This window comes from Wasmannia auropunctata, unplaced genomic scaffold (genome assembly GCF_000956235.1).
Source record: "Wasmannia auropunctata unplaced genomic scaffold, wasmannia.A_1.0 LD334196.1, whole genome shotgun sequence".
NCBI lineage: Eukaryota > Metazoa > Arthropoda > Insecta > Hymenoptera > Formicidae > Wasmannia > Wasmannia auropunctata.
In genome coordinates this window covers 930,010-944,536 of record NW_012028694.1, presented here as the reverse complement: position 1 = coordinate 944,536, position 14,527 = coordinate 930,010, and the positions used below count along the sequence as shown (strand labels likewise).

Below are 14,527 nucleotides of genomic sequence, written 5' to 3'. Positions count from 1 at the left end.
ATTATTTTTTCACACAATTTTTCATGCATTGTGAATTTAATGTGCTTAGATAAATGTTAATTTTTAACGATTATGTGCAAATATCTTTGAATTTATCATGCGTTTTGCTGTAACATTAAATTTTGTATTTCTATGTAAATGAAGCAAAGGAGATATGGAAGTGAGAAGAGAGTGAGGGAATGTAAAGCAAAAACTTTGCAAACTATCGAGTAAAGTTTCTTTGAAACTTGATAAAATCTAGCTCATTCATATCTTGATATCCGATAAATGCATCCGCGATAACGAGAGCTCTTCTTTTTTTTTATCTATATTGATTGTTGTTACTATTGGTGAACGACAAAATTGGAAAGAAGATCAAACTAGCTCTACTGCGGTTGATCGACAAAATGTATGATGGAAAAAAAAAACAACAATGCGGTTAGAATCGGCTTAACGCCAGTTCGTGATGCCGCAGCGACGGCATTATTCTCCGATTCCTTCGTGAAAACAATTTTGCACCTGCGGTGTGACGGCATCGCAGTGATCGATCATCGCTACGGCCTCAAAATATAGTCGGGATTTGCCGACACACTTAATGCCGTTTTGTTTGCCGAGCGAATTTTTCAAGCGAGTCGTCGTTTATGGAACTTTCGACGAATATCCCGGAAATTAAGTGATATAGATATCCGTAATAACTTATATAAGATATGTACATAAATATGAATAACGATATGTTCGCGGTTATTCGGGTACGTAGACAATGTATCAAACCATATCGCTACAATATTTTTATTCAATCTGAAATAAAATCACTACCGTATATATTGATTCGAATTAAGATTGCATTTTATGATGATCGCGACAGTTAAGGCTTTTTTTTTTATCACTTTCTGAAGTTTATAGCAGCGCTATGCCAACAGCTATAGCGCGCTCAGCCCGTAAAAATTTTTCCCTTGATGCATTCTAATGGCCTATTTATGCGGAATATTTTCATGAGATATCACAGTAGTGTTGACAATGTTTCATATAACGCTATGTTTTGTAAGTTATTATTTGAAATGTAAATATAATATCTTCAATTAACAAAATCAACATAAGTAATCATATAATAAATTTCTTTGAGTTTAAATATAATAAAGAGTTAAGATATGACAAGTAATAAATAAATTATATTGTAAAGTATGTCAAGTATGATTTAATTTTTAATATTGTTATTAATAGTGGATTTATGTGTAATTTAACGTAAACTAAAACTTTGTTAGCTATTCCCATAGTTAAGATTTAATTTTAATCTAATTGAACTAGTTTAAGTTTTAATCAATTATTGTATGTAAGAAGTTATTAATAACAAAGTATTTCGATAGTATGGGAAGAAATATTTTACTAGATTAAAGTATTTGTATAATTACAATACAGAGATGCCTAAAATATTTTGCATATATAATAATATTTATTATTAGAGTGGATGTTTATTTTGCCACATTTATGAGTTTCTATGTTACAAATGACAGTCTCAGACGTTATCATCTCCATAATGTGTTGAATGCATTATCAGGCGTAAACTGTAGCGTACTATAGTGTAGTTTAATATATTTTCGTAGAAATATTTAAGTAAAAATATTACATAATAGTACATCTTAGTAGTTTATCTATAATTTGATCAGAACATTTTTGGAAAGGCGTACAAAGGAAATGAGAGCCTCACAAATTTTAATGAAATCTGTATGTATGATAAAAATGAGTCAGTCAAACTGATAATAAAGATAAAATTGTGAAGACAATTCTGATTTCAAATTGAATTTATAAAGTTCACATTTCTCATTATTTTATATATACGAATTACGTTATATTTAAAAAAAGGAGAAACATTCAAAAAATAAGATTAAAAACAGATTTGTTAAAATTTTTTTATTAAATTTAATTATTTTTATTAAATTATAGCTGTTCTTTTAATGTTATTCAGAAACATAAACCAACAAAACCAAATCAAATTTCAATGTGAATTCTACTGTAATCATTATTTTATTGTAGCTATAATCAGCTACCTATTCTTATCACCAATCAATAATTTTCTTTTCTCACGCGAAAGAAGATTACGCAAGCATCGCATTGTTTCAATGTCATTTCCCTTGATAGAAAATCGAAATCGATCGATATAATAGTAAAGTAATAGCGTTCGGCAAAATGAATTTTTATCATTCATCAGAAGTAATAGATTATCGGATTGGATAAAGATTCGATAAAGATTGAAAGATGATACAATAGTTATTGTTCAGTAGGACAAGTAGATAGCCCACAACAGATATATCTATATTACATTAATAGTCGGAGTGATTAAAACTAACAAGAATATTAACGATTAAAAAGACGTGTTATAAATTCCCCGCTCTCCGACAGAAAATATATACCTATATATCTCTCTAATATAAAAACTGCGAAACATCAAATCTGCAAATTTTTGAAATCAAGCATAATGTTGCTTGATATAGTCAAGTTTATATATTATCGTATTTCCATCAGTTAATTTTGTTTGTTGATAACTTGATATCTCTTTTTCGCAATGTCTTTTAATTTATAAAATTCCATTGGGATTCGATACATTCCATATTGTAATTATAATATTTAATATCATAGGCTTATAGTCGAAATTCTGAGAAACGTTATTCGGTAGTGACACTAATTAAACATCGTTAGCATATATGGTAACTCGTTCGATAAAGGGTTATAATAGGCTCGGATAGAAGGTATAGCGCACCGAGAGGCTAGCATGAATACCACGTAACCTGCAGACCTCCTTTTATTCAATTACGTCTACAGTCGCGCCGTACAGGTATAATAACCGTTTCACGGATGTTTGATATTATGCCTTCATTATTATTGCGAGGGGGCCACTTATAAGAGTTTTTGTTTACACAGCAATTATGAGACTGCCAAGCAAATTATCGAACTCATACATGTCATGCTACTACATTTTATTCATTTTTAATTGGACTTTAATGAATAACACGTGATGTTTAATCGCAATTACTCTCTTGTTGCGTAGTTTACGCCTATACGTAAATAGCAAAAAAACTTTATGTCAACAACAAGCAAACGTGTATAACTATAATAATGATATTATTGACAGTATAATATATTTAATTTACGATCTTAAAATAATATAATTATACCATTCAATTATTTTATTTATCCATCAATCGTAACCGAATTCGCTCGTCTTTGCGCATGGCGTTAGTCGCGTCAATACCTCATATGTCAAAGTAATGAGGAGCCACAAGTAATAAATAATTCTCCCACGCGGTATGAATAATTTCTATCCATTATCATACGTAAATAGTACCTCCTTTCGTTGGGCATCTTGATAATGTGACGAAAGGTGCTTTCTCATCATCGAGTTTTTTCCCTTGACCTAACTGATAGTCAAATCGATCTAGAAACCGTCGATAGACCTTTTTTCTCTATTTATAAGGACATTAATTGAGGACTTAGGGAATATCACTAAAAAAAGACTATAAAAACTTCATACTTTATCTCTCCCATTATCTTGTATTAAAAAATTCTTTAGGCTGATTAATTAATTTTAGGATTAATTGACAATATAGGTCCGTTGACAATACAAGTTGTCCTGTAGCAAAGATTGATGCCGACATCTTATTAGTGCGCACTATAATAATACAGAGTTATTTTTTTTCACATGCATTCATTAATTTCAAAGTTCGCACCGTGACCGACCGACATATTAATCAAATTTTTCGAAATTTTAGATACCAACATAATACAAAAATATTATTTTTTCTAGAAAAATAATGTTTAGTGTAATGCACAATGAATTAATAACTGTATTGAATTCCCATCAAACTTCTAAAATATTACAATTACATGTGGCTTTCCGAATGATTCGATATGAAAGATTTAGGACGTCATGCAGGGCCTCATATGCTTCTCGAGAATCACGAGATATTTTATTTTCTTTTGCTTGCGACATATATACTTCCATTTTCTTCTGTCCTTGACAAGGATTCGCCTGTCAGGCAGGTTTATTCCGATCAAGGACACCCGTTGCTCACACAATATATACAGAATAGCGTAATTCACTCGCCTGCCTTGAAATTTCTTTTCCCTGTTGAACGAAGAAGACATTTGTTGAACGGAAAAGGTCAGGTTGTTATATAGAGATATGGCGATGAGGATAGATCTAGTCTATCGATTGTAGTGGATACCAAATCCCTTGGATTTTTGTTTTTTTTTCTACATTGATCTGAAGATTCTACTAGGTATTTTCTAGAATGTATTTTTGACAAATGTGGCCGTTCAAAAAATTGAAAGAAAAGAATAAATTTTAACATTTTAAAAATTTAAAAATTATTTAAATTTTAAATTATTCAGCTGCATTACAATTTTTTTTTTTACAAAATGAAAATCTATAAAATTGTCAATGTTACATAAATTTTTATTATTTTTTGAATTCAATATCGAGCGACAACATCCAAATTTAAAATAACTAATTCTCAAGGCAAAATCACGCTGTTTATATATAAATTTCTTGCGATTCAGCGAGAAATTCTCAAGCAACGTGAAAAGGTACGCGCATGTGATCACACATGAGATACTGACGGCGACAAATCAAAGTTACGGACGGAATGGCTGCTCCACTGCGTCGTTACTCGAGAGAGGATGTTTCCGTAAATCGGGAATACGGACTTTCGACGACGAACTGCAAAGATGCTGTGCAAGAGACGATGAAGAATCGAAGAGTCAGGGAGCGAGAGAGAGAGAGAAAGAGAGAGGGGGGGGGAGGGAAGCAGGGATGACTGAGTGAGTGTGAGTGAATAAAACACCGTGTGGAACGTCAACAACGGGCGTGTTTGGGTACTCGGGAGACACTGGGATTGGATTAAAACTCAAAATCGAGTTGTTCTCTCTTCTCTCGTGCTCTCAAATTTACTTTGTGAACTTTCCATATTCCCGACTCATCGCGATACGTTCCGTTCGTGTCTATTTGTGGCAAGAGAAATGATGTCTTTACTTTCTTTCGACGGACATCGGAAGTTGTCCACGACGAAAGACGGACTTTAGAGTCTACGGAGTGTAATCCGGTTGCATCCTATTCTCTTCGTATCTTCGGTCTCGGTCAAATGACCACGGTGGCGATCAGAATCCCTTTGATGGAATTTTCAAGTCGAATAGGATTCTCTTCTACTTACGTACTTGATCACACCGAGAACTTACAACGAGTAAAGTTCGTTCGAGAGTTGCCATCCAACGACGAGAAATAGTAAAACAATATCCGTTGTTAGATATGGAAAGATGTTTTACATCCCTTCTTATTAGGCATAATCTTTTACAATGACAAAAATGAAATTCGATTTCAATTATGTACAGCGACATTTACCTTACTTTTTCTGCTATGATTTAATAATAGAGATTCTCTTGAAAGCTAGAAATTTAAAGGAAAGAGAAGCTTATCGAAGATAAATTTCCTAAACAAAATTCCAAAATTAGATCTTAATTAGATATTTCAAAAATTTATCGACGTTATATTTATTTAGATTTAAATTTTGTCCTTTTTTATATTATAAAAATTGGATCAATGAACAATAACGCTATATTATCATGAATATAATGCAAGAAGTTATTCTTACTTTCCAAGATCGTTATTAACATACGGTAACGATAATTGTGAATGATTACTAAAAAGGTACTTATTAATTTTACGCTATAATTTTCCACATGCATGACATATCGTGCAGATTATTATCCGACTGATCTTCATTACGTCGTAATTCGCTCAATTAATATTTCAAACGCCATATGGACGATCGCAAATCGCATACTATATGATTAATGTGAGTTTATAATAAAATATTCATGGGTGAACGTAATTAGAATTTCTCTCGTAGCTGTGACCGAATTTCAATCGATATAGCGATCGCTATATAAACGAGCTCTAGCACGATCTCTGCGTGCTTAAAATTGATTATTCCCGATTTTGCACTTCAACTCCGTTCAGTGAACGAAACTCAATTCTCTCGATTGCCACGAACTATTGACAATTGATATTGATTAATTACAATCTCGACGACAACAGCGTTCGTCTCCGTTTTGCGTTATACACGATGCGATCGTGCATACAACGAAAACTTCCATTGATCGGAATTGCATATAATTGAAATGAGAATCCAGCATTCATATTCTGAATTATTATGATGTCGATGACATTATGCCTCGTGCATACGATGAATTGAGTGCACGGAATAACGCAAGAATAAGTTGTAATATATTCGTCGCTATATCTATTACGATAATACTTGTCTCATTTTGTCAGGTCTTACGAATAACAAGAAACACTCTTGCTCAGATCTCTTTTTAGAAAATTTGACCTTGATTTAATAATAAAAGAAAATAAAAATGATAGCATTCTCAGCAAAGAATTTCATCATCGTATATGCATTTTAATCTCTTTTTACTTTTTGTTACGTTTTATGTTACAATTACTTTCAATAACATAATCATTTTGTAATTTATAACATTGGAACATTTTAGTATTGAAAAGTTTAAAATTTTGTTATATGGAGTAAACTGATAAGATTATTTTATCTATAATAAAATCTTTTTTTGCAAAAAAGAAGTTATTTTTATTTTTAAACTGAATTCTATTTTTCTCTTTTAGCGGCAATCTGTGATTCGTGTTTGACAAATAAAAATGTATATACATGATTCATTATTCACGCGCGTTGATTTTTTTTACTATAACTTCTTTCTATAACATTATTATTATTATTACTTCTAACTATATATTATTACTTCTAACTATAATGCATATAATTATATTATATTACACTGTTAACTCTTTGATACGCACAACATACATACGTTGACAGTTCACGAAGCAAGCGCAGTGAAAGAATCAATCAGCGTCGCGAAGAAGAGCCAACAATAAATTTCGAGATTTTCGATAATTCAAGTATCGATTTAACATGTCTTTTTTTTTAGAGACAGAATTAGAATATAATAAGGCCAATTATATACATATATCCTTGATTCGATTAAAATGTGATTGCGCATGTACATACAGTCGCTTCTTCAATTATGGCATACTGAACGTTTCAAAAACAATTTAATGCATTATCAAAGCGACTAGTTGCGTCAAATTGAAACGCGTAATTGAGACGTATCCCATAGGATTGACTGTGACAGAAGCGTGCAAGGAAGTGTTTCCACATCGACATACACATAACGAACTCAGTTAACTATTACTATATATTTATTTCACTTTATGAGCGATGGGAATTTCAAATATCTATATTTTTATCTGACTATTAAGGATTGCAAAACGTGAGAATTTATATAATAGAAATATGAACAATATTGCAAACATTGCATAAAGAAATGGAGGAAAGGACGGGGAAAAAAGAGAGTGGAGGGGAAGGGAGGGAAAAAAGGAAGGGTAGAGGGAGGGGGGGGGGAGAGAGAGAGAATGAATACCAATAATTTGTCGTCGTGTTTTCATTGCACGTAATTATCGGACTTAGGAAGTTTTCACCAGTTGGAAACTTCGTTAGAAGATCTTTACTATAAGGAGCTTTGCGTAAGCTTTTATAAATCCTCCTGCATTAAATATAATCGGTATATCGACGAAACGGATTAAAGTCTAGTGGCCGCGGCAAATCGATAAATTTCTTTCAACAATGAAAATAGTTCCGTAATTGAATTATTTACTTACCTTTCGGCAGAGGTTTCATTTGGCTCGTTTCTTTTTACGAATCCTAATTTTTTTTTACAATTTTGGTTTGTAAAGAAGAGTTGTGTGTGTTAAGAGTGGGAATGGTAGATCGATAAAGAATAAGACGTTGAGAGCTCTTTTTTTCATTATTTTTTATAAAATCAAGTCATAGCGTACTGATAGATTTTTAATGTCAGTATACATCATAGATTTTACTCTTGTTTCTTGATCTTCGTAGCATACCCGCTCATGACGGGCGCTCGGTCCATCTCGTATGTTTGACAGTCGTATAATCGAGATCGATCGATTGCCCGTTTTTGGTGTACTGTTGAGAACACGATTTGAGCACAAGGTACGGCGAACGTAGATCAGTAAAGCTATTCGGCCATTCTCGCATCTTATGCACCTTTTCGTCGCTGAAATACTTTGATTGCCCGCCTTCCTCTCCTCTTTTTTTTCTCTCCTCGTTCCAGCACTCTCACCTGCGCTATCATTCACACGCATACATGCACACATATACATACACGCATATTTTACTTCTTCGTCTCTTCCCTTATTTTCTCTCTTTTTTTCTCCATCCGTTTACTTTAAGCGTTTAATAAGGAAGAGTATACGGATATTCGCTCGGAGAGAGAAGTATTGTATGTTAAAAAAAAATAATTTATTTCATTTAACGCATCGGTCATTCTCAGCCGCATTTCCATCGATTTAACGTCTTATAACATTATTACGCAGTATTACAACGATTCCGCCTCTTCTCGTTGGTCGATTTGTTCCATCTTTTTTTTACGATTTTTTTTTAAATATATAACGAACTTATACGAGTAGTATAGAATATACACACGCCTTAATACGGTCGATTTATTAAATACAAAAATTATTATCGCTATTGCGAACCTGCGTGTACTATGGATATTTATATCGTACAAAGCATATCTTTTTCCCTCGTTTATATATTCTTTCTTTCTTTTCTTTCTTCACTTATACCTTTCCCATTTTCTCCAACTTTTTTTTACTTACATTTTGCGAAGAAATCACATTCATTCGCGATTTCGTTCCGTGATTTCCTTTCGATCGTTTCTGTCGGACGCTGTCCGCATTTCGATAATATTTATATTTGCATATAACGCGCGAAAAAGATTCGGATCATCTTCAGATACTGCAGATGTAATTTTCTTTCTATCGCGAGAAGAGTGAACGGATCGAGAAATTCATGCAAATCAGTCTTTTTTGACGATCTAAATGTTTCGTTTCATTCTCACTATTTCCAGACTGAGCTCATTCATCATAACGTTCTCGTCGCATCGCTTGTAATGTATCGTGATATATTTATTTACGCAATTTTTTTTACTGTAACTTATAAAAAATGATAAAGAGATAGCTGCTAACAATAAGATAAACGCTGGCACTTTTTACGACTTTTGTATGTGTCACGCGTTATCATTAAATTTTAACTACGTTAACTTTTATGAACGGACCGCGCTGCGCCGTAAGAATTTACATGACACGTGGAGGGTGAACTTTTTTCTCCGCTTCATTATTCGTCATTTTTCGTACATAGAAAAAGAAACATTTTCCGAGTCTCTTCGAATGTGTATCATATTTTGATATTATGATATTTTTCGGTTAAATGTACTTATTTTCAACTGTGCTGTGTTTCGTGTTGTGTCGCATCTTTGTGATATTCTCGCAAAGATATCGTAAACTCAGATAAAAGGCCACTCTCGGGAGGCCGGACTTGTGTAGCGAAAGATGTGCAAGTCTTTCACTCTAAATAAGAACGAAAGGAGACCGTTAAAAAGTTGCGCGGAAATGGTTTATCATCAAAGTGGATAAAAGCTTTAATGCGTTACTATCGCAAGGATTTCGCACAATTTCTTGACGGCGCAAATTGGTCTTCCGATCGCTCCCGGCTACAATTAAGTCCGTTGTGTAAGACAGAACTTGTTTCATTTCCAATAAATAAGTCTGTACCAATGGTAATAAACACGCTTTATAAAAAGAAATAGGAACGTAAAAGGAATGAAAATTCTATTTATTTTCATAACAACGCGATTAAAGTTGCGTTGCATTTCTCGATTTATCATCTTTGTTTATATTAGGAAAAAGACCATTCCTTCTCTTTTATATTATTGTACATATTTCAGCCAATCGTTATTTGCATCAGTGACTATGTGTAAATATTTTTTTTCTTGAATATATTATATAAAATCCATTATGCGAATTCTTATCATAAATTTACAAAAGTATACGTATATATACATTTTTTTCTAATAATAATTTTGATTACTTTTGAAAAATAATTTTGCTTTCATCATACTGTGAACTACAATTTTGATTACTTTTGAAAGATAATTTTGCTGACTAAATTGCTGTTAAATAGAGGACACATTTAATTAACAGTATCGGGATTTCAATAAATTGTTACTTGTTTCGCGATGTATCGGCCAAATTCATGGCCGCAATACAAATTGCCGGACCTGTTTCCTCGTTCGTTAGGCGAAAATGCGGCGAGAACGTCGAACGACTCCGTCCGTTTTTCCCTTCTCTCTGTTTACTAATTACGCTTCACAGCACGCCCGTGTATCCGTAACTAGTCGGCCGAATATATAGATACAGACGAGTACACGCCGAGGAAGGAATGGAAGACTTTTATAGATTAAATTTGACGTAAAATGAATTCTGCGCCTGTGCATTGAGAGAGACGGCGTTTTTATTTGGAAATGGAGCGTTATCATTATCATACATATTTTGTATATATTCGTTCAAGTGCATGTGTACATCGGTCGCGCACAGTGTATGTGTATTTGCGTATCCATTTCTTTATTTTAGTAATTTGCGCGTGTATGCACCGTAAAAATGATATAATTGTATGATGAAAAACTGAGTGGAACGTCAACAGTGCTCTTAAACATATTTTACTTTTAGTGAATTATACATATATCTACATATTTTGTGTGTGTGTATGTGTGTTTGCGCGCTCGCGCGCGTATGTGTACGTGTGCATATACATATTTGTCCCTATAGAAATTATTTACGCGACCACTGTTATAATTATTAATTGGATGCGCGATGCTTATGGATGATCGCAGTACCTTGTTATTGTTGATTTTCTTTCCACTATTCGTAATTTTTGTTCGTAATTTTTTTCGACGAGATTGAGATTGAAGAGATCGAGAGATGCCCATGCATAAAAGAAAGAGGAGAAAAAAGAAAGGAAAAAAATGAATCTCTCGTGTGTAGGATATATGAGTGCGATTTGAAGAGCAGTCGTGCGTATTCTTCGACACAGCTTCGCCATACAAGAGTTTCCTCCCGTTTCGCGAACGATGTAAATGAACTACGAACGAAGATAGAGCAGCTTTTTTTTCAGTGCACGCGAGTCCAGATGTACGCGCGTCGAATAACGCCCAGTATCATCTCGCTGACAACTCGGAATGGGATAGACCGTAATTCCCGTATAGACTTTTTAATTTAATTTTATCCGGTGAGACAATAGAGAGAGAGAGAGAGAGAAATGTGAAATAAACATATCTCTCTGAAACCGACAGTTTTGCAGAAATAACAAGATTTTTACATTGCGGTATTTTTGCTTTTTTTTTGCTCAATGTCATTCCGTATTAGTAAAGCAATGATTGTTTTGCATGTTTATATATTTCTTTATCTTTTTACAAAGTCCATAATGAACGAGAGTATCACGCTGTGAAAACTTGATTGCGTGCTGCCGTGTTTTTACTATTACGTGATAATAAATAAATTGATTATTGTAATGAAACAAAAAGTGGGCATTGTGCATGTGTAGTAGATTTACATGTGTATATACGCATTACACGAAGTGGAAAACTTTTTACAGCTTTTACTGCGTAAATTTTGCTAAACGGAATTCCATTATTCCATAGTGTTAGCGGCTTTAAATTTGATTTGAATCTTTTGCGTGATTTTGACAGTGTTGTAAACTGGGTTTCGCGGCAAATAAAAACGACGCAAAACAATTTTATATGTGCTGCTATCAGAAGAGATAGTACGCGTGTGTCGAATAAATTATAAGATGTTGCGAGATCTACATATCGATATCCTAGCTTTAATAAAAAAATTGATTTAAAAAATCCGTTATTTACGCGCGACTATAAAATAAAAAGCTTAAAGATAATACCTTTAGAAATGTACCACAAGTAAAACGGTGCAGGTATTTAACTAAGCGAAAGTGCCGAGAGAGAATTAAGCGTACATTCAATCGTCATTATTTATGGATGGCTGTGCTTACGGCGTTTACAACGCGGGTGATGTAATTTCGGAGCACACGCTCGAAGGAATGTTAATGAACGTAGTGTCGACAAACGATAAAGAGGTTTCCCGAAACCTTTGTCAGGTCCCACACCTCGTTAATCCATGACGACATTTGTGTAATACATAATGCAATCACATTTAATAGTGATTTGCAAAGAGTTTATGGAGAGACGAGGCATATTTTTTTCACCGTTTTATAGAAATACAAGAAAATTACATATTTATATAATAGGAAAGGAATCCAAAAAGAAAGTATTTGCAGTGGATGATAGATGTCATTTCATATTGCGCAATAATTTTTTCTTGATTGTTCAAGCATTATTTGTTTGTTGTCGGGATACTTAGAAGGTACTTGGTAAATTTTTATCGGTATATTGTTTACAGTGAATCCATAACGGATACGCCAGATCCTGGATCGTGCGGTGATCATGGTTCGAGAATTCGAAGATTTCACATGGAATGCAACACCGACATCGATGGAGTTGATGTCGATTCGTAAGTAAAGTGACCAGCTCTTTCCTCAATATAAAAAATTAAGTACAATTTAGTTTAATCAATATTATTTATATTATTCAATAAGTAATAGAATATTCGACACAGTACTAAAAGATTCGGTATAAAAAAGTAATAAGTTTATAATCTGTAAGACCTGTAGTGTATATATAGATGCAATATTGAAAATAATTTTACAAATTATGTATACAACAATTATCTTATTTTTATTTTAAATGTATTAAATACATTTTATGTATTGAAGCAATAATTCATCTTTAGCGAATTCTGATTCATCTTTTTCTGAAATTATTATGTTAGTTAAGTGAATAAGACTGACCGCTTTACTTATAATAATCAGTTTTATTCTGAAATACTTGAAAATCTTTATTTGTGAGTAGTGTTTCTGTTACTGCTAAAAAAAATTTAATGGGATACTGAGATACCTGTAGCTATTGAGGATTGAAGATTTAATGAGCGTTTTTACATTATTTTGAGAAAATGAGAAGAAGAATAAGCCTTAGAATATTAGGACTTGCAAGAATTAATTGTACATTATCGTTCTACATGAAAAGATTTTTTAGGAAACATTTTTTGAAAACTATATATTCAAATGTAATAATCGCTGAAATATTGGATGCAAACAATTAACTGACGTTACCAGAGCAATATTCTTGACACTATTTTTTATAGTACGTTAGCGTTTGCCATATCGACTATTGCGGAAAGTCTCTAGTAACCATATTGCCAGTAACGATAACTCCTCGTGGTGGAATCGTTGTAACGTCGAGATTGACTAAAGACAAAACGTATCGCTGAAAAATGCATGCTACAATCGGCGATAGGTATAATGCTCGTGAATCGATACTCGTCAGACACGCTCATATCGCGATTTATTACTGTCACCTTATTACGTAAGGTAACATGTAATAAGCTACGGTGACGCAAAACGCGACTCCTTTTGCGTGTACACAGCATTTCGGACCTCAAAAGCGTGTTCAGTTTTCCAAGCTCGATCGTATTTGCAGCTCGGGTAGTTGCAACAGCATGCTACACCGCGTGGAACGAGATCCACAAACGTATGAAAACGGCCATAAATCATTAATAAGGTCTGCTATTTTGCAGCATTTGAATATATTCGTTAGAGTCCGCGCCGCGCCGCGCCGCGCCGCACGTGTTTTCTTTACGTAGCGTATTTCGTTGCAGGGTGCAAGTTTATCATGCATGCTGCTTGTTACGACTCGCATCGTTTGCTTTTCCACTCGATGACAGATACTATGCTATTTCCCGCGCATGTTTTGCCACGTGTAACTAGGCGTGATCCGGTCGTAACAATCGTGCGAGCTCTTCTTTTCACTCTCCATCTACATAATCGCGTTACATCAATCACACGCGTCACTCGCGTCTGTGTCCTATGACGCTAAATCTGCAGCAACCCTTGTTTTGTAACATGCCGGATAACATGCATTACAGTCTGCAAAGACAATGGACAAGGAAAAACTGACAAGAAAATATGTATTGTGCAGCGTGAGCTTAACAAACTGTCTCTAATGAAAAAAATATAAAATTTTCATAATCGAACTATACTATAATTAGACCTGAGGTCTTAAGATATTTATATTCGTATGTGTCTTTCTCTTCTGTACGATGTAGAATGCTGTCGCTTTAAAATTTCGATTTTGTTGCTGAAAATTCTCTTTGCATCCTAGATGCAGAAGCATATTGTTGTATGATTATTCATTATTATTTTCTTGTACAGCTTTATTAACAAAAGGAACAATCTTTTTTTAAAAACTTTTTAAATTATAATATTTTATAAATATTGTTTAAATAAAAAAATATAAAACATTTTAAATTAAAATAATATATACATACACATTGAGAGTCGAAATTACGAAATTAGAAAGAAAGTAAACGATATGCGATCCCAAATTTATGGATGATGCCCTATGAAATCATTTATGTCAACCGATGTAATTGACACGGATGTCTTGTAATTTAGAAAAGCTAGGAACGCTAAACGTGCTCTCGAAGTTGTTTTACACA

The 14,527-nt window shown here is 33.4% G+C and overlaps 1 long non-coding RNA gene across 1 annotated transcript in view; it reads left to right on the top strand.

Annotated features, from left to right (window-relative positions):
* The window catches only part of LOC105459380, a 67,801-nt gene extending 53,512 nt beyond the window's left edge, over positions 1 to 14,289 (top strand). Inside the window, exon 3 of the long non-coding RNA XR_975675.1 lies at positions 12,374 to 14,289. This is a non-coding gene — a long non-coding RNA (uncharacterized LOC105459380). The remainder of the gene's footprint in view (positions 1 to 12,373) is intronic.
* The last annotated feature ends 238 nt before the right edge of the window (positions 14,290 to 14,527 follow it).